General features: G+C 33.5%; 1 long non-coding RNA gene across 1 annotated transcript in view; it reads left to right on the plus strand.

Moving 5' to 3' along the window:
* LOC127562012 (uncharacterized) overlaps positions 1 to 619 on the plus strand; it is a 46,795-nt gene extending 46,176 nt beyond the window's left edge. Inside the window, exon 2 of the long non-coding RNA XR_007953590.1 lies at positions 419 to 619. This is a non-coding gene — a long non-coding RNA (uncharacterized LOC127562012). The remainder of the gene's footprint in view (positions 1 to 418) is intronic.
* The last annotated feature ends 22,063 nt before the right edge of the window (positions 620 to 22,682 follow it).

Here is a 22,682-nt window from a genome sequence, read left to right on the forward strand (position 1 = left end):
AAAAACATAGAATAGCATAGAACTAGAAAAGTTATTCTTTGCCCTCCCATTGCCTACGGTCTAGCTGGAGAAATAAAAATAGCACATAAGAACAACTCGAAAACATGAAAATTGCTTCTATGCATGAGAGTTGGATCATAGGTTGTAGAGCTGGAAGGAAATGCTGAATGGAGAAGTCATCCTAATGAAGTTTCTCTGTTTGCTTCTGAAACCCTACCACTGCCAAAGCAAAACAGAAAACTGGCAATAAAAGCATCATTTACATGAGAAATTACCCAAGTGCCCCCACACATTCAGCTTTCCTTGCACAATACAATGTCGTTCCATTTTTGGTGGAGCATATGCTAAATGTTTAAGCTCAAAGATGATTTAGATGAAATAGAAAAGATTTTTTAAACATTTATTTTACACTTTACAGGACTCATTTCGATTGGCAGATGTTTCAAAGCCCTAGAAAAGTGACTGAAAAGGCTTGCAGAATAGACAATGTTGTAAAAGAAAGCGAAGAAGGAGAAAACTTGGAACTCTGGGGTATTTTATTCGATGAAAATAAATAAATATAAGTAGGTGAATGAATTAATCAATTAACATATGAACAAATAAATGAAATGACAAATGGATTGATAAATGAATTATTATATAAATATATAAACTAATAGGCAGATAAGTAGATGAATAAATAAATAAATAAAGTGAATTATATTTCAAAGGAAACCTAACAGTTAAAATACCAACAGGCTTCCAAATTCTTTCAGGTACCTGCAGCAAATGATGTATTGATTTTGCTGTTAAACTGCACAGCTGTAACCAACACATTAGACATGGAAGATAAAAGCAATGACTAAAAGCACCTTATTTCATCTGTCACACCTGAGGCTCTGCCTTCTCCAGACCTTCAGTGTATTAGCACAGAAAATCAATTAGGTAAAGAGCTAAGCAAATGAAGAGAGAATAAAAAGGGCCTCATTCACAAAGTGTCAGGGATGTCAACAAGCCCTGGAGACTCAGGCTGAGTATAAGATAGTTCTAAATAAACCATGACAACTTTTTCTCAACTTTTCAAAAATCTGCAATTATGTACCATCTCATCCATTGAGCTTCTCTCAAGGGGACCTGAGCAATACACACCATATTCTCAAATACTGAATGGTTTCTGCATTGGAAGGGAGGGGGAAAGAATGAAGAAAATGGGGCCATTTAAATCTCAGACTTCTTGCTATTTTGAACAATTACAATTCTTGCTCCAGCAAACCTCTGAAATGATGAACTACTTTTTGAGCAAAATAACCCCAGTTCAGCTCATCAGTTTGTCCAAGAGATGCTCAAAATACTGCACATTACCTAGGCATGTGCATGCCTTAGGCAAGGTTTTCAAATTCTGTTCCATACATAAATACACACCCCATGAAATTATAAATATAGTACCACCTCTTAAAATAGTACTTGATTTTCAACTTACCTTGCCTAATAGTTAAACAAGCAGTCTCTGCGGTGTTTTGTTTTGTTTTTTCCCCTTTGTAACAGAGCTGTGAAAATGTGTTCACAAGAGGCTTTGAGCCTTCACTGTAACATAGGAGACTTGACAGCACAAAATATGTACCCATATGCCATGAAGAGTAGCATTTTGTTTTCTAGAATAAAAATATGTGCTTTGTGAGAATTAATATTAAAATGGGCCTTTTTTGCATCCCATCTGTGTGTGATGCCCCAGGCAGCTGCTATTATGTCTACCTCTTGATTCTGCCTATACTATCATCACAATTTAATTCACTGAGTTGATGATCCTGACCATTTAAGCAATTGAAACTTGTCACTATTAACAAATACCACCTTTTAGCTACATTTCAAACTCAACTTATGGCTATGCCTATGCAACTAAAAGAGGGAATCATTGTGTCTATACCTAACTTCCACACAGAAATTTGCTTTATGGTATAGATCCATTGCAAAATGAAGAATGCTATACCTATAAGACCTAAAATCAATTCCAAATACAATGAGTTTCATATTTTTTTCCTTTTCCTTGGCTTCTTCAACTATACACAGGTCATTCCTATATTCAAACAAGTGTTGCCCACATCCCAGGATGCCCATTCCTTGAAAGAGTTTCTAGCTCTGGATACACAAAAATGGATCATAGATCCTTGAATCAACTTGACTCCAAAGAGAGAGAATTAACTTTTCTTTCATAATCAGACTCATTATACTACTAAAATTGTCGGGAAGGAAGGCTCTTTCCATGCATCTTAAGTATGCTTCATGCATAAGATTTCTATGAAAAATGATTAACAGGATTATTTATATAAAAGGTAAACTCTACAAAGTAGATATCTAAAGTACAGGACAACCATTTATATCTTTTACTATGAACAAAATGATTAAAATGCCAAAATTATACAAATATATATTAACAAATTCTTCAAATATAAAACAATAACTCATCATACTGAATATATGTTCTCCTAAAAATTAAAGACATTCTGATGAAAAGACATTTTACTTCAAGTCCTGTCCATCTGCACAAGAGAACTTAACAAATGCAGATATCAAAGCTAATCTTAGCTTATCTTTATTGGTTTCTTCAGATGTTGTAGCATTGACAATGTTGTTCCTCATTTAAGAAACAGCATTATCACAAGACATATTTCTGGCTAGGTTCCAGAACTGACTCAACAAGGGATATAAACAATCAATCAGACAAAAAGATTTTAGTATATTTTTATTCATCAGATCTATTGTTTGGTGATGTGGGCTCAGGAAAAGAAACACAAAACAAAAGTCAGATGTTTAAGGAAGACCTGGTACTAGAATTGCCCCAAGAGATGACAGCCCAAAATAGAGATGGACATAGAAACTTTCTATCCTGAGAATGGTGCTTCTTCCATCAGTTTATTCCTCGTGTCACTCCTTGACAAAACCTTGCTAATCTTGAGTCATATGAAAACCAATAAGAATTTGCTGTATGCATTATCTCAATAAAGTGAACTACCGATCTTCATCATGATGACAGTACCTCCACACAAAGTAAAAACATGGAATTGCTACTGATATGCAAACATAAAACAAGTTAAAAGCAAATAAAGAAACAAACAAACCTACTTGCTATTTTCTTTCCTAAAACTTATCACACTCTTTTATCTTACTGCCAAACATTTCAAACAAGTTCTCTACTGTCATCAGCCACATTTTGTTATTTCACAAATCCTTACATTCTTACTTTTAGCCTCAATACTTTACTATAACTACATTCTTGAAGGTCATAATGATCAAATTAAAAATATCTCCTAAACTTTTTCATTTAAACAACTTTAAAATAATAACAAATTGAATTCTGGAGTGGCAAACAACAAATGATCAGGGTGAGACATTTTTACATCCTAAAAACACTTTCAAGATTTCAAAGAGAAGTCTATAGCAGTGTGGTAGAGTATGACCTGAACGTGCAAGCAGAAGTAACACCAATAGTGGGCTTTAGAGGTTAGTGTGACAGAGCAGTATCAGTAGGAGCTCTCAGGCTCAAAGACATTAGGGGATTTGGAAACCTGCACAGAGAGAAATTACAGTAAACATTTTGTTGGTATTGGGTATGGAACCTGAAACTATGTGACAAATGTAGTGCCCATTACAGATTGCAATTCCAAGGTGGAGATGAGCCCATGCACCTGAAACAAAGGAACGTAGGTCTTACTTGAAATTCCAAGGCATAAAGGAGAAGCACTTGTGATTGCAGATAAACAGGGAATATAGATACAATCCCAGGACTAAGAGAGGAGTACTAATATTTTGGCTGTGGAAGAGAAGAGGCATTTTTCTGCTAAAGATCGGAACCCAGGCCTGGAGTAGAATGACCATACATCTCCCTGGATCATACTACTTTGGAAGCACTGAAAACTTGAAGATTCTCAGAACTAGCCTTGAAAATAGCAGCACAAAAAAGCCTGAATTTTGGGATGGCTCCTTCCTGATACCAGGTAAGAAGAGTCCAACTTAATTATGAAGTTTAAAAGAGGAGCCAAAATGGCAGAGTGAAATGAGGAAGCTACTTGAGCTTTGCCAGTTTCCTTTGAAAATCACATGAAACTAAGCCTCTGAACAGAGTTTGATATAATGAAACCATTCTCCAGATCAAGATATGTTGGAAGGACTTCAAGAAAGGTCAGCCTCACTAAGGTAGTCATCCCAGCTTAGATAGAATATGGGAAAGCCAGTGAAAGGGTCTTAAACATAGCAGATGAGTAACTAAGGCCCTCAGTCCTGGCTTAGAGAAAAAACAGACCAGAGGGCCACTCCTAGTACCAGCTCAGAAGGCAAATATTGGGAAATCAGGCTATTTCCTGCAATGAGCAGAAGAAGTTACCCCCTGTTGTGAGCAAAACATCAAATCCAAAAGGCCATTGTGTTCAAAGCCAAGGCTCAGAGCTGCACAGGAAACTTGGGACAGTGTCATCTTTACCCCAGCAGCAGAACAAAACCATGAAAGTAGAAAATATAGGGAATACAAAAAGAAAAGGGAAGAAAATGAGCAAAAAACCAGAAAAAGGACCTTGACCATGGAAAGCTTCTATGGTGATAGGACAGACCAGAACACCATCTAAGAAGAAGACAGAAAGTTCATAGAAGAAACCTCAAAGAGTGATATGAATTGGGCTCAAGACAAAAGAGAATTCTTTGAAGAACTCATAAGATATTTTAAAAGGCATATAACAGAAGTAGAGGGGAAAGAGAAAAGAAATTAGATGTATGCAAGAGAGTTAACAGCTTGGAAAAGGAAGATAATTTATTAAAAAATACAATTGGCCAAATGCAAAAACAAAAATTCACCGAATAAAACACCTTGAAAAGTAGAAAATCAAATGGAAAAATATAAACAAAAGCTAACTGAAGAACACCACACATTAAAAACTAGAACAAGGCCTTTCTAGATGGACAGAGCCACAATGGCAGAGCAAAGACAAGTCTTCATCTGAGCTCCTCTAGATAACCCTTAGATCAACCTCTGATCTGGTTTTGAAGTAATAACACCCACACATATTTGGAGTGTAACAAATTTCCAGCAGAAGATATTTTGATAACTTCAGAAAAGATTTGTTTCAGTTGGGCGGGTGGGAAGGATGGCATCCAAGCACAGGCACAGCATGGGGACTCCAGGAGGTATGGCATCCTGGCACTGGAGATTCTACTGGGAGGCTCTTAGACAAAATAAAGCAGTATTGTCTACTCTGTCCTGGTTATAAGCTAGTCAATCAGCAGAATAATTGTGAGGCATCCAACACAAATAAAAAAAGGCAAACAGTGAGCCTTTGAACCCCAGGATAACACAAGACTTAGCAACATCCATCCAACAACCGAAGGAAGTCAGCAGCACTGGCCCATTCCCTGTCACCTTGGTGACCCCTGTCAGATTACCTGGGGTAATCTCCCCTTTGCCCTAAGAGAAGACCTCAATCTTTTAAAAAATGGAAAAAAAAAAAAAAAAAAAAGAAAAAAGAACTCTGACCATAGATAACTTTAATGGAGAGAGAGAACAGACCTCAAAACTTGAGGATCCTAAAGACAAACCATCTTCAGATGATGCCACAAAGGATGATATGAATTGGTCCCCATTTCACAAGACCCTCTTGGAAAAATTCAAAAAGAATCTTAAAAGAGAGAAAGAAGAAAAATGGGGAAAGGGATTGAGAACTTTGCAAGATAGTTTAGAAAAGAAAACAGAAATTACCTGGAAAAAACTACATAAAAATTGACTTAGTGAAATGGAAAAAATATATAACTCCATACAAAATAGACCTGATGAAATGGAAAAAGAAAATAACTCCTTACAAAATAGATTTGACAAAATGAAAAAAGAAGATAACTCCTTAGAAAACATATTTGGAAAAAGAAACCAATTCTTTGACAAACAAAATGTGTGAAATGAAAACAAACAAACAAACAAAACCAACATTGAACAAAATTCCACATTGAAAAGTTCAGTTAGTCAAATGCAAAAGGAAATAAAAAAGGTAACTGAAGAAAATGATTCACTAAAAGTTAGAATTGGACAAATGGAAGTGAATGACTCAATGAAATTTCAAGAATCATTCAAACAAAACCTCTCCAAATGATTAAAAAATAGAATAAAATGTAAAATAATTCACTGGAAAAACAATTGATCTAGAAAATAGATCTAGGAGAGACAATCTAAGAATTAATGGATGTCTTAGAAAACCATAATGAAAAAAAGAACCTAAACATCTTCAGGAAATCATAAAGGAAAAGTGTCCTGATATCCTAGAACCAGAGAACAAAATAACCATTGAAAGAATTCACTGATCACCTCCTGAAAGAGACCTCAAAGTGAAAACTCCAAGGAATATCACAGCTAATTATTATCAAATCAAAGAGAAAATATTGCAAGCAGCCAGAAGGATACAATTCAAATATAAATGAGTCACAATAATCAGAATTACTCAGGACCTAGGAGCTTCCACTTTAAAAGATTGAAGGGCCTGAAATATAATATACTGAAGGGCAAAGGAACTTGGATTGCAGCCAATAGTCAAATATCCAGCAAAAATGAACATTATCTTAAAGGGTAAAAAAAAAAATGGCCTTTCAGTGAAATGGGTGAATTTAATTTATTTCTGATGAAAAGAATAGAAAATTCGATCTTACAAAACAGAACACAAGAGAAGCATGAAAAGGTAAAAAGAAAAGGAAAAAAAATAACTTTCTTTTAAATGTTAAAAAGCTTACATCCATAGATGAGAAGATGATGTGTTTAATTCTTGAGATTTGTAATTCTGTTATAGGTATACTTAGAGATTGCAGGTATAATTTGATTTTCTTGTGATGATATAAAAAAGAAACTAGAGGATAAAGGGAAAGAAGAAAAAATGGAGTTAAAATGGGGTAAATTAGATCTCATGAAGAGGCAAAAAAAGACTTACTACAATTGAGGGAATTAAAGGAGGAGGATGAGTATTGTGTCAATATTATTGTCACCAGATTTGGCTCAAAGAAAGAATATTACATATATTTAGCTTCACAGAGAAACTTGTCTGACCCAATAGGGAAGTAGGAGAGGAAAGGAGAAAGTAAATGGGAAAGCTAATAGAAGGAAGAACAAAAATAGAAGGGGGAATGTAATGAGAAAGGGAGCGGGGCTGTAAAAATGGAGGGCTATTTGAAGGAAGGGTTGGTCAGAAGTAACATACTGGGAAGGAGAGAAAGGGGGAAAAGAGAAGAGAAAAGTATACTTTGAGGAAAACAAGATGGCAGGAAATACAGAGTTAGTAATTTTAACTGTGAATGTCAATGGGATGAATTCTGCCATAAAACAGAAGTGGATAGTAGACAGTATGAAAAAACAGAATCCTACAATATGTTGTTTACAAGAAACACATTTACAACTAATAAATAAATAATAAACACATTATTTCTAATACCTATAGATTAACGGTTAAAGGCTGGAGCAGGTTCTATTATGCTTCAGCTGAAGAATTAAAAAGAAAGCAGAGATAGTGATCCTGGTGTCAAGTAAAAACAAAAATAGATGTAATTCAAAGAAATAAAGAAGGAAACTACACCTTGCTAAAGAGTAACATAAAAAATGGAGCAATATCAATACTACATATATATGTACCAAGTAGTATAGCATCCAAATCCCTATAGGAAAAATTAAGAGAACTGTAAGAAGAAGCAGATATCAGAACTATACTAGTGAGGGATCTCAAACTTACTCTCTCAGAATTAGATAAATCAAACCACAATATAAAAAAGAAAGAAGTTAAGGGGGCAAATTGAATATTAGAAATATTAGGTATGACAGACCTTTTGAGAAAACTCATTGGAGACATAAAGGAATATACCTTTTTTTTTCTTCTCAATAATATATGGAACCTATAAAAATATTGGCCATATATTAGGGCATAAAAACTTCAAATTCAAATGCAAACAGTCAGAAATCATAAATGCATCCTTTTCAGACCATGATGCAATAAAAGGACAGGGGAAAATAAACTAAAAATTAATTTGAAACTATATAATCTAATCCCAAAGGACAAGTGGGTGAAACAACAAATCATAAACCCAATTGATAATTCAGAGAATTACATTAATGAGACAACTCACCAAAATTTATGGGATGCAGCCAAAGTAGTACTTAGGAAAAGTTTTACATCTCTAGATGCTTACTTGCATGAAATAGAGATAAAGAAGATCAATGAATTGGGCATGCAACTCCAAAAAGTTAGAAAAAAGAACAAATGAAAAATCCCCAATTAAATACTAAATTTTAAATTCTGCCATTAAAAGGAAAAAATCATAAAATTGAAAGTAAGGAAACTACTGAATTGATAAAGAAAATTAAGAATTGGTTTTGTGAAAAAAACATAACAAAATAGATAAACTCTAGATAATTTAATTAGGAAAGAAAAGAAAATCAAATCAAATTGTTAAACGAGAACTTTGAGGGCCGAAGTGTTCCATGTGAACAGCAGTTGAACATGGGTCAGTCGGTCCTGAGAGATAGGAGAGCGCCGTTCCGAAGGGACGGGCGATGGCCTCCATTGCCCTCGGTCGATCGAAAGGGAGTCGGGTTCAGATCCCCCAAATCCGGAGTGGTGGAGATGGGCGCCGCGAGGCGTCCAGTGCGGTAACGCAACTGATCCCGGAGAGAATTTTCCTAAATTGAAGAGGAAATTAGAGCAATAATTAGGCCAAATTTTGTTTAAATATATGTTAATTTTGTCCAAATATGTGTTAATAGATCTGATAATATAAATGAAATGAAGGAATATTTACAAGAATATAAATTGCCAAGATTAACAGAAGAGGATATTACTTAAATTGTCTCATTTTTCAAAAAGAAATTGAACAAGCTATTAATCAACTATCTAAGAAAATATCTTCAGAAACAAATGAATTTACATGTGAATTCTACCAAGCATTTAAAGAACAATTAATTCTGATGCTATTTAAACTATTTGTTAAAGTAGGGAAAGGACTCCTACCAAATTATTTTTATGACACAAATATAGTGAATATAGTGTTGATAACTAAACCAGGTAGAATTAAAACAGAGAAAGAAAATAATAGAACAATTTCCCTAATGAATATTGATGCAGAAATATTAAATGAAATATCAGCAAAGAGATTACAAAATATCCCTAAGACAATACACCATGACCAAGTAAGATTTATACCAGAAATTCAGATCTAGTTTAATATTAAGAAAACTAATAGCATAATTGACCATATCAATTACCATCTAATAAAAAGCATATGGTTATTTCAATAGCTGCAGAAAAAAGCATTTGACAAAATGCAACAACCAATCCTTTTAAAAACACTAGAGAGGATAGAAATAAATGGACTTTTACTTAAAACAATCAGTAGCATCTATTTAAAACCATCAGCAAGCATCATATGTAATAGGGAAAAACTAGAACTATTCCCAACAAAATCAGGGGAGAAACAATATTTCCCACTATCAACATTATTATTTAATATTGTATTATAAATGTTAGCTTTGAGAATAAGAAAAGAAAAAAAAAAGATTAAAGGAATTAGAGTAGGTAACAAGGAAACCAAATTATCACTCTTTGCCAATGATATGATGGTATACTTGGAGAATATGAAAGAATAAACTAAAAAATTACTAGAAACAATTCACAACTTGAACAAAGTTTTAGGATACAAAATTAATGTACGTCAATCATTAGAATTTTTATATATATCCAATAAAGTCCAGCAGCAAAACATACAAAGAGGAATTCCCTTTAAAATAACTGTAGATAATATAAAATATTTGGGAATCTACTTACTAAGGCAAAGTCAAGAACTATATCAACAAAATTACAAAATGCTTTCCACAAAAAATAATGTCAGATCTAATCATCTGGAAAAATATCAAGTGCTCATGGGTAGGCAAAGCAAATATAATTTTAAAAATGCCAATAATACCTAAATTCGTCTACTTATTTAATGTCATACCAATTAAACTCCCAAGAAATTATTTTACAAACTAGAAAAACAATAAAAAAGTTAATGTAGAAGAAAAAAAGTCAAGAATTTCAAGTTGAATAGAAAATTCGATCTTACAAAACAGAACACAAGAGAAGCATGTGGAATAGTTTAGGTTCACAGGGCAAAATAATCAATGACTATAGTAATCTATAATAATACTATAGTAACTCAAAGACCCCAGCTTTTGGGATAAGAACTAACTATTTGACAAAAACTGCTGGGGAAACTGGAAATTAGTATTGTAGAAACTTAGCATTGACCCAGACCTAATATACTAATACATTGTTGTTGGAGTTGTGAATGAATTCAACTATTCTGGAGAGCAATTTGGAACTATACCCAAAGGATTATCAAACTGTGCATACTCTTTGATCCATCAATGTTTCTATTGGGTTTGTATTCCAAAGAGATCATAAAGATGGGAAAGGGACCCACATGTGCAAAAATGTTTGTGGCAGCTGTTTTTGTAGTGCCAAGAAACTGGAAAGTGAGTGGATACCCATCAGTTGGAGAATGGTATAATAGTTATAATATGTGATTGTTACGAAATATTACTGTTGTATAAGAAATGATAAGCAGGATTTCAAGGAGAACTGGAGAGACTTAAATGAAGTAATGCTAACTGAAGTGAGCAGAACCAGATCATTGTATATGGCAACAGCAAGATTATAAGATCAATTCTGATGGACATAACTCTTTTCAACTATGAAATGATCCATATTATTTCCAATGATCTTGTGATGAAGAGAGTCATCTGCATCCAAAGAGAGGTCTATGGGAACTGTGTGGATTACAAAATAGTATTTTTACTCTTTTTTTTGTTGTTTGCTTGAATTTTGTTTTTTTCTCATGTTTTTTTTTTTTCTTTTTGATCTCATTTTTCTAGTGTAACATGAGAAATACATATAGAAAAATTACAAATGTTTAACCCTGTCATCTAAAGGAGAGGGTGGGAGGAAGGGAGGAAAGAAATTTGGGACATAAGGTTTTGTGAGGGTGAATGTTGCAAATTATCCATACATATCTTTTGAAAAGAAAAAGCTTCAATAATAAAGCTAGAAAAGGACAAATGGAAGGTAATGACTCAAAAAGATACCAAGAATCATCCAAACTTTTAAAAAATTGAAAAGTGGAAAAAAATGTAAAATACCTCATTGGAAAAACAGATGGCCATAATAGATCCAGGAGAGACAATTTAAAAATTATTGACCTGTCTGAAGGTTATGACCAAAAAAAAGAATTAGATAGTATTCTTTCCTTCTTTAAGAGATTATCAAGGAAAACTACCCCGATATACTAGAAATAGGAGGGGAAATGGTCATTGAAAGAATCCATAAATCACCTCTAGAAAGAGATCCTATGAGAAAAATCCCAAAGAACATTGTTGCAACCTTCAGAACTATAATCTTAAGGAAACAAAATACTGCAAAATGTCAAATAAAAACAATTTCAATATCAAGTAGCTACAATCAGGTTTACCCAGGACTTGGGGTCCACAATAAAGGATGGGAGGGTCTGGAATACCATATTCCAGGAGGCAATGGACCTGGGGTTACAACCAAGAATGAACTCCCCAATGAAACTGAACATCATCTTTCAGGGGAGGAGATGGATCTTGAATGAACTAAGATTTTTTTCAATCATTTCTATTTAAAAAAAAAGAAATAAAAAGAAAATTTGGTCTTTAAACACATGACTTAAAAGAAACATAGAAAAATAAAAAGGAAAATGCATTATTTAAAGATTAAACTGTTTACATTTGTAGATGGGAAAATGAAATGTTACTGGAGAAATGTCTCTATTATTGGGTCAGTTAGAGAGGGCATTGCATAGATGGAGGGTATGGTTATGAATGAACTGTCATGTGAAAATAGCAAAGGAAAAGAAATTAAGGTATAGGAAAAGAAATGTCTTGGATCAAATTGAAAGGGAAGGTATAATGGAGCAAATTAGAAAACATGAAGAGACAAAAGATCTATCACAAGAGGGAAAGAAGAAAGGGGAGAAGTATTGTCTGATGCTTAATTTCATTCGTTTTGTCTCAAAGAAATAATGACAAAATACATCTGGAAGAACAAACATTATTGGAGAATTAATTCAATTCAAAGAATTAATTCAGTTCAATTAATTTAAGAATATCAGGAGATTTAATGAAAAAAAATTTCAAAGGATGGTGGCCTAGCAGTACCAGACCTAAAACTCTATTATAAAGCAGCAGTCATCGAAACCGCCTAGTACTGGAGGAAATAGAGTGGTAAATCAGTGGACACAATAATGACTATAGCAATCTAATATTTGATGAACTCATCTATTCTAGCTTCTGGAATAGGAATTCACTATCTCACAAAAATTGCCTAGAAAACTGGAAAATGATTTTTAGAACTCAGCATACACCTATATTTCACACCCCATACCAAAATAAGATCAAAATTGGTACATGATTTGGCATAAAGGATGATATTCTAAACAAATTAGAAGAGCAAAAGATAATCTACCTCTCAGATCTTTGAAGAAAAGAGGAATTTATGATCAAAAAGTAACTAGAGAACATTATGAAATGCAAAATGGACATCTTTGGTTATATTAAATTTTAAAAGGTTTTGCACAACTAATAAAAACCAATAGAAATAATGATAAAAGGGAAGTATAAAAGTGAGAAAAAAAAATTTACAACCAGTGTTTCTGATAAAGGTCTCATTTCTAAAATATATAAAGAACGTGTAAAATTTATAAGAATACAATTCATCACCCAAGTATTAAATGGTCAAAGGATATGATAAGACAATTTTCAGATGACAAATTTAAAACCATCTACTATAGTACTATATCTAAACTCTATTAAATCAGCAGTAACCAAAATATTTGGTACTAGTTAATAAATAGAGTGGTGAATCAGTAATTCTGTTGAGTGAATTGAAAAGGAGTTCTGACTATTCTCTTTATGATTGAGTCATGAGAGTATACAGCACAAATATTATATTTGGATGCATCTGTAAAGATAGTTCGCCCTTTAAGAAGAACCTTAGAAATCTTTTCTTCAAAAATCCATTGCCAATTATGTAATAGCCAAATTATCTTTAATGGAAACCCATGTGTAAAATTTGCAGCTGTGACCAATAAAATTTGCCAGTCTGGGATGTTTTCACAGCATATATTAATTTGTGCATTGGTATGAAAGGTATTTATCTTGTCAGGACTTATCCCAGATAAATGTACTACTTTCCTAATGGCTTTTAATAAAATTCTAGCCACAAGCACTGGATAAGGAGTAAGGCTTTGGCCTGGTAGTGCTGGGAGGTTCACCTACTCTATCACACTGGACATCCTCCATTTTCCAGATTTCTTTTTTACAACAAATATGGGGGAATTCCAAGGACATAGAGAAAGTTGTAAGTGTCCTTGGTCAGGTTGCTCTTGTACAGGTCTAATAAGATCTGAATTTTTTCACTTATCAAGGGTCAATATTCTACCCACAGTGATGTATCAGTTTTCCATTGAATCGGAACAGGTGAGCGTGCAGGCAGGCCTTCAACAGTAGCCCTGCCTAAAAAGCTGAAGTACTCAATTGTAATCATAACTGTTGTAGGATGTCTCTTCTCCATAGATTGATGGGGATTTTTTTTCTACTACAAAAGAAATAAAAACTCTTGTTTCATCTTCAAATACCCTGACACATGATGAGACTAAAACAGGACTTCAAAACCTGCAGGAATCTTTGCATTCCCTGATATATGAAGTAATGGACAATAGATTGGTTTTTGACTTCCTCTTGGCTGCTGAAGGAGGTATATGTGTGATTGTATATGTGTGATTTTTATTTATATACCCTACTTCTAGAGTTTATGGACATATAAAATTCCTCATGCTGATTAATGTTGTTTATTACATCACTACTAGCCTGTGTTATATTACTATGTGCTTGTGCAATACCTCCAATGCTGATGGATTTATGTATACCTGCTTCAAGTAAGACCCTGCAATACAGAGGAAACCTGCTAACAATATCTGGTTTGGTGTTTTCACCTCCCTTCCTGAGAAGTCAGGGAGGGCATGACCCCCTGTGTTCTAAAACAAAAGAAAGGGGGAGATGTAGAGGGCAGGTGCTTTGGAAAAGTATACTTGAAACAAGGATACTTACAACAAAGTGTTAACAAGGTAGGATTGATGAGATAATGGTTTTCTAGTACTTAGTACTTAGTATGGTGATATAATAGTTCTCTAATTCACACATATTCAGTATGCTGTAATGATGTAATTGTAATAAGGTATTTAATAAGGGCTGAGAAGGACTGGAAATAAGACATTCCATTTTTGACCAGCCTTGTGGTGGCTGTCCTACCTTCATCACATCTCCACTAAGACCAAAGATTCAGGTTGATCCCAAGGTCCTCCAGAAAGCTACATTACATAGAAAGGCCTGGAAAAATTTACATGAACTGATGCTAAGTGAAGCAAAGAGAACTAAGAATACATTCTGCACAGTAACAGCAAGATTGTGTGATGATCAACTATGAAAGATTCTGTTCTTCTCAGTGGTTCAGTGATCCAAGGCAATTCCAGATAGAAAATATTATCTGCATCTAGAAAAAAAAAAAAAAAAAGGATTATGGAGATTGAATGTAAATCAACACATGCTATGTTCACTTTTTTTTTTTTTTGTCTCATGATTTTTCCTTTTTGCTCTGATTTTTCTTTCCTAACAAGATTCATAAAGAAATGTGTATTTAAAAAAGTCAATATACATGTATAACTAGAAAAAACAAAACAATAAAAAGGAAAAAAACATGGAGTTCAAAATCAAGAAATTTACTAGGAAAATGAACAAACAAAAAAAAATTGATCATGAAAGGCTACTATAGTGACAAGGAAAATCAAGACAAACTCAAAAGAAGACAAAAGTGTAAAAAGAGCTGCAAGAAACAGTTCAACCAAAGTGATAATTAACTGTTAGACAAACATGAGTTCCTATGGAGTTAAAAAGATAATAGTGGTAGAAGAAAAAATAAGGGAAACATTAGGATGTTAAAAGAAAAAAAAAATAAAATAATTAGCATGTTGATAAAAGAGACACCAAAATACTAAAAAAAAAAAAAAAAAAAACTTTAGAAAATACAACTAGCAAAAGGATAAAAGAAGCACAAAATTCACTAAAGAAAGAATTTCTTAAATCACAGAATTGACTAAAGAGTAAAAAAGGTGCAAAATCTCACTAAACAATAATTCATTAAAAAATATAATTGGATAAGTAGAAGCTAATCTCTGCATGACAAATCTAGAAAACAATAAAATGTGAAATATCTCATTAGAGAAACAAAGGACTTAGAAAATAGGTCAAGGAGAAATAATTTTAAAGTATTCCACTATCTGAAAGCCATAAACAACAAGAGAAAAAAATGGGAGTCTAGTCATATTTCAAAAAATTATCAAGGAAAACCATCTTGATACCCAAAAGCAAAATAGAAATTGAAAAAATCCATTGATCAACTCCTGCAAAATATCTCAAAATAAAAATTTCAAGCAATGTTTTGTAACTTCCAGAGCATTCAGGTCAATGATAAAATGTTGCAAGAAATTAGAAAAAAACAATTCAAATATTATGAAACCACAGTGAAAATCCTAGCATTTATCAGCTTCCACATGAAAGTAGTAGAGAAGTAGAATAGATTATTCTTAAAGGCAAAAGACCTAGCATTACAACCAAGAATACACTATCCAGAAAAACTGAGTATAATCCTTTGGAGTAAAAAAAAAAAAAAAGGGAATTTAATGAAAGAGAGAACTATAAAGCATTTCTTATGAAAAGACTAAAGCTAAATAGAAAATTTGACATTTACACAGAAAATTCAAGAAATGCATAAAAAGGTGAATATGACAGTAACCATGAGGAACTCAATAATTTGAAAGTGTTAAAATTCCTACATGGAAAAATGATAAAAGTAATTTATAATTTTTAGGAAGTTAGAAGAATTCTATGAATTCATATGAAAAGTGTTATCTACTTCCAGTTAGAAATCTGTATGTATATTGAAGCATACACACACACACACACACACACACACATATACTTTCTTCATTTGTCTTGGTTTTTGGTGTGATGTGGCTAATATGGAAATATATATTTTTTTCTGATTCCATAAGTATTGTTATCATATTACTTACCATCTCAGTGAGTTTTGAGAATTTTATTTTTGATCCCGGAAGTAAAATAATTTATTGGAAAGGAATATGGCATGATTATTAAAACTTGCAGTTTAGGAAGATTGCTTTAAAATCTAAAGCAGAATGGATAGAAATTTGAGCCAGGAACACCCTTAAATAGGCTTTTGTGGTAGTCTACTAGAAAACTAAGCATTACTCTTTAGTTTAGGCACTTCCCAGAGATTTAGTTAAGCTCTTTCAGATCATCATACACTCTCAGATAATAATAGAGCTGGAAATAATCTAAGAGCCTATCTAGTCCAAACCTCTTATTTAGATATGAGGGAACTGATACTCGCAGGGAAAAAAGCTAAACAAAAAAAAAAAAAAACTTTCTCATGGTGACAGAGCTCATGAGTAAAAGATATACATTTAAATTTGACTTTTTTTTTAAGACTCCCAAATGAAATACATAAGTGTTAGAATAGATAAATTGTCTTAGAATCAAGAAGACTTATATTCAAGTTTGACCTTAGGTATCTATTCACTGTGTGACCCTGGGCAAGGTATTTTACCTATGTTTGCCTTAGTTTTCCTTATCAGTCAAATAGTGATAATAGTAGTACCCACCATTCAGAGATTGTGTAGATCATATGAGATAATGATTGTAAAGTGGTTAGCATAACATTTGACATTATGGTTAGCACTATACAACTGTTGTTATTGTCATTGCTGTTATTATGCAAATATGTGTGTCTATTCTTATAAGAATCTTCTCAGGACATGATATGGAATATAGGAAAAAGGCTAACATCTGAGAAAGAAATAGCTTATCTTCATTTTCAATATTTATTGCCATTTAGTGACAAAATTTTAAAGTTTTTTGTTTGTTGTTTTAAATATAGACAGGTTTTTGTTGTTGTTGTTGTTAAAGTTAGTTGTTGGTTCTTTCAAAATTAGGCATAGGTCACTTTGTATCAGCATCCTGATGTCAAAGAATGAAATGTCAATGAATACTTAAGGAAGTTATCTGAAGGAAAAGACCACTTTTTTCCTATATTTATAGATTAAAAATCATTGATTCTATATTATGCAATAATAGAAAGTAGAATCTAATTAATTCCTAATGAAAACACATTTCAAACACAGCTCCAAATCCACTTTAAAGATGATGAATCTGAAATTCAAATACTTCATCTGAGATCAATCTGATTTTACAATCTAAAGTAAACAAATAAATCCTAAGTGCTAAAGTCTGTTGTTTTTACCTTGCACAAAGAATTCAAGTGCTTTTAGAACTCTCTAAATTCAGTTCCCAGTAGAAGGACTTATGAAGATTTAGATTTGAGCCACTTATTTCTGAATTCTTTTCTCTTAATGAAATCTAAGTTGATATAAGTTGTTTCACATTGCTAAAGCACTTATCTTTTCTTGAGAAGAGCTATCTGACCAGGCCTTCACCATCTTACATTTGCACTATTGATTTTTTGGACCCAAGATATTACTTCTCATTTATTCTTATTAAATTTCATCTCATGATATTCAGCTCATCAATATGTTAAAAAATTTTAATGCATTGTTGATGGAACTGTGAAATAATCCAACATTTATGGAGAGCATTTTGGAACTATGCCCAAAGTGCTTTGAACCAGTAATGTCTCTCCCAGGTCTGTATCCCAAAGAAATATCAAAAGAGGGAAAAGGATCTGCATGTGCAAAACTATTTGTAGCAGTCCTTTGTGTAGTAACAAGGAATTGAAAAATGAATGGATGCTCATAAGTTGGAGAATGGATGAATAAGTTGTGATATATGAATGTAATGGAATATTATTCTTCTATTAGAAATAGTGAGCAGGCTGCTTTCAGAAAAATCTGGATTTACATGAATTGATGCTAAGTTAAGTACTAGAACTAAGAGAACATTGTACACAGAGCAAGATCATGTGATGATCAACTGTAATGGAAGGGGCTCTTTTCAACAATGAGATGATTCAAGGAAATTCCAATAGACTTAGGATGGAAAGTACCATTCACATTCAGAGTCAGAACATTGGAGACTGAATGTGGATCTAAGGTTATTATTTTCATCATTTCGTTGCTGCTGCTCTTTGTTTGCTCTTTTTCCTTTTTGATGTTTTTTTTTTTTCTTGCAAAGAATAATAAGTATGGAAATAAATTTAAAAGAACTGCATATGTTTAACCTATATTAAATTGATTGCTTTCTTGGGGAAATGGCAAGGGGGAGGGAGAGTGTAAAATTTAGAACACAAAGTTTTACAAAGGTAAATTTTGAAACTTATCTTTGCATATATTCTGAAAAATAAAATATTATTAAAATAAAAACAAATATTTTATATACTTTTAACTTTTCCCTTTATGTAACATTTGAAAATTTGATGATCATGTCATCTATTAATTTATATAAGACACAGAGTCAACTAGAAATCTTTGCTTAATCCAGTAAAGACTGCCTCCTACACTACCATTTTAATTACTATTGATTAATCTTTGAATCTGCTTATGAACAAAATAACATCACTCCAAGTTTTCCATAATATAATATGATCTACTTGTTTTTTTTTCTAAAAATAAATTTCAGATACTAGATCATTCCTAGAATGCTGTGTCCAGTTCTAGATACCACATGTTTGGAAGATTATCAACCTATTGAGTAGGGCAGCCAGAACAATTGAGATTCCAAAAGACCATGTCATAGGAAAATAATTTGACTGAATTGTAAGGCCTGTCATGCGGGAGAAGTACTAACCTTATTCATCTTGGTCCTAGAGAACACAACAAGGAACAAAGGGAAGAAGTTATAAAGATGCAGACTTAGAACCAATGTCAAAATAAATGTTTTTAGCCATTACAGCTATCCCACAATAAAAGAGATCATATTTGAATGAATACTATTCCCTGCTATTAGAGAGCATTAGGCAGAGGTTAGATGACCATTTTTCAGCAATGTCATGGAGAAGGATTCTCAGTCAATTTGGGTTTTAATTGGGAGGTATTGGAGGTCTTTTAAAATTTTGAGAATTTTGTTTTATAAGTTTTGATGGTTGAGGAAAGAAAAGGTCCTATTTAATATAGTACCCAGAGCTTAGCATTTACTACAGTAGATGCTTAATAAATGTTAGTTGACCTGAAATTTTATTTAAGTCAATTGCATAAAAATTAATAAACTACTTCCTTCAGAACCAAAACATAGGATCTGTTGTGAAGTTATAAAGATAGAAGGTTAAAATAAAGTACAATAAAGGAAAAGCATTTCCTTGTGGAATTGAAAAAGATAAAATATGTATAAAACTTACAATTCTACATTGAAAACTAGAACATGGAAAAATGATAAGATACACATAAGAAAATGCTATTTGAGGCATCACTAATAACTCCCATTCAAAGAATTCTCAGTTGTGTGAAATAAACAATTATAAATAGTGAGATATTAGGGAAGGGGTGGGGGAGTGGAGTCAAATTGTTTTACCAAGTACCTTTTCCCTGCTCTGCCATCAAATGACACCATTTTTTTGATGGTCTACTGAGATATTGGGAACAATTTTTCAAAGGTGGAAAATTATTTTGAATCCAATATAAAGTTGGTCTCACTTCTCATTCCTCATAAATGTACAAAATCTTAGATGATAATTTAAATGGGTATACTTCATGGTCCTTGTAGATGATAGATAAAGTCTTCAGGCACCTTTTTGTGCCAGAAAATTTAAGTTTCTTAACTGCTGATAATAAAATAAACATACACTCAAGCCACTGCTGAGCTGATAATCAAATGCAGCATTGTCTTCATTAGTTCCATGGAGGCTACAATTGTCTTCCAGGGGAATCATATCTGCATGTAGATTTCAGGACAAATGCTTTTTTAAGTAACTTGTTTCTCTTATAAAAGCATTCTGAGGACATATTTTCAATTATTTCTGTTTTCTAGGGTCATGCTGTAGAGGTAAATGTGGAAATGTATACAGCATTCCCCAAACATTAAGAATAAATATATTCTTTCATTTATTTTTTCACTGAATACTTTTGTACAGTGGTCCTTTTCCCAATTCAAACATTTTTAAACTTTAAAAAAATTAGCTGCTAGGTATTCATTTTTAGGCCATGTACAACATATGTTTGTGAAATAACTTCATACATGGGATGTTTGCCACTTCCAAATACAGCATAGGATGATTATGTACCATTTGAAATTCAAAAGTCATATCCACACAATATTACAATATATTTTGGAGTTTACGTGTGTATGAAACTCATGTTGAGGAAACTTTTGCTACTGATACTTATAGAGATCAGTATGAGCTCTGCAATTTATCTTTTGAAATAGCTATGTGAAGCATGATGAGAATAAAGGAATTGTCCTGTGGTCTCAGACAGTATGTAAGAGGCAAATCTCGAACTCATGTTTTTCTGATACCTAGGACTACTCTACCAGGTATGTTATACTTTCTCTAAACTACAGGATTAATAGAAATACCACTGGGCTTGGATTCTGGAAACTATGGTTAAATCTTCAATTCAGCACTTATGAAATTATTTCCATAGGCTCTATTTGACTATTCATAAATTAGGTTAATAATATTTGCACTACTTAGACAATATAGTATAATGGGTAGAGTATTATACATTGACTGAACTTTGTATCCCTAGCATTTGATACAGTGTATACCATAAATAATCTTTAGGAAATTTATTTTTATTTGAATTGGACAACTGGGTTAACACCCTGCCTTTGACATATGCTAGTAATGTGACCTTAGACAAATCACAATCTCTATGAATTTCATTTTCCCTGTTGCCAAAATGAAGTTCTATCTCTTAGAGTATTTGTGAAGCTCCAGTGTAATGGGCTGAAGCTGAGCAGATGCACTGAGGTCCCTTTGGAGCACTTATAGCTAATTAGCGATTGGCCAATACTCTATTAATATATGCTTTGAGAAAGAATGGCCCTGCCCACTCTCTGTGCAAGTTTGATGTGTTGTTTAGGACAATGGATAGAGGATTAGGTGGGTGGAGTGTGAGAGCCAGAGGCACTGCTGGCCAGATTCGTGTAGCAATTGCTCTCACTTTGTATTGCCATTCCCCTTTACCTCCACAAAGAATAAAGATCAAGGATTTTTGCTTATCCTGACTCCTGCTGATTTTAAAATGCCCTGGGTGCTAAACACGATCATCATATTTGGTGCCCATCATGGAACCAAGAACCCTACTTTCATTGAAGAAGTCTCTGGTGACCAGGAAATTAGGTTGGTATTTTAATAGACAAACAGGGAACTTATTTTGTTAAGGGCTAAACTAGTAACCTTTTCTGGCTGAAATGGGGCAGATGTTAGGAAAAGGTTCTCCTCCATCCCCACCATCACCCCCACCCCCACTCCAAAGGAGCGTTATATAAAGCACACTTAAGTTGATCAAGGGACTAGGCTTAATTATAACTTGGGAACAGATCGCTAGACTCCTGGGCACATTAGAACCCATGACCTCTTGGTTCTTAGAGGAAGAGCAAATCTCTCCAGACAATTGGATTAATAGGACAACAACTCTGTGAATATTACATTGAGAAAGGTCCTTGTTCAATTTCCATCGAAGCATTCTATGTATACAACATAATACAGTAGGCCTTAAAGAATCCTGCAAATTATAGAAAAAAGAAAAGTTCTAGGAATAGCCAGATGAGGAAGACTGAAGAAAAAGAGGAAGACAATGAACAGATTAATGACCATATCCCCACAGGGCATGGAGATTTAAGTGAGGCTCAAGGGTGTGGTGACATTCCATCCCACCAGGAAGCTTCAACCCAGCCTCCAGAGCAGATGATTGATTCTCGTCCATCAACCCCACCTTCCAGGATGGAGGGAGAAGTAGTGGAAGGGGCAATGAAACCACCAGCACCTCCCCCCACCCCAGCAACCAACCGCTCCTATGAGTAGATTGCAAAACACACTACTGAAAGTCACTGAGAAAGGGAAAAATGTAACTGAACTAAGACTACAAATTTATCCTGTGATTCAACAGTTTAACTCTTCAGATGAAGAAAGTAGAAAATACACTCCTTTTGATATAGAAATCCTCAAAGATCTGAAAAAGGCTTGCACTCTTTATGAGGCTACATCAGCTTATGTTAAGATGTTATTACAGAATTTGGCTTATGAAGTCTTAACCCCTAGTGACTGGAAATCTAAAGCAAGTGTGTGCTTAGAACCTGGACAAAATTTGTTGTGGCTTTCTGAATATAGTAAGTCTGTAGGATACAAGCCCAACAAAATACTCAAAGTGGAGTTCATACTCCAATCATCTATGGCCAACTAACAGGTGTAGGTTCTTATGCAGACATCGCAGTACAGATTAATTACTCCATAGCAGCATATGAGCAAATTGCTGTTACTGCTCTCAAAGCGTGGGCTTCTCTCCACAATAAAAATGACAAGGGTGAGGCCTTCACAAAAATAACACAAGGGCCAAATGAACCCTTTGCTGATTTTGTGAGATAGTTGCAGACAGCTATCACAGGAACTAATGGTGAA

Source organism: Antechinus flavipes, chromosome 4 (assembly GCF_016432865.1).
Source record: "Antechinus flavipes isolate AdamAnt ecotype Samford, QLD, Australia chromosome 4, AdamAnt_v2, whole genome shotgun sequence".
NCBI lineage: Eukaryota > Metazoa > Chordata > Mammalia > Dasyuromorphia > Dasyuridae > Antechinus > Antechinus flavipes.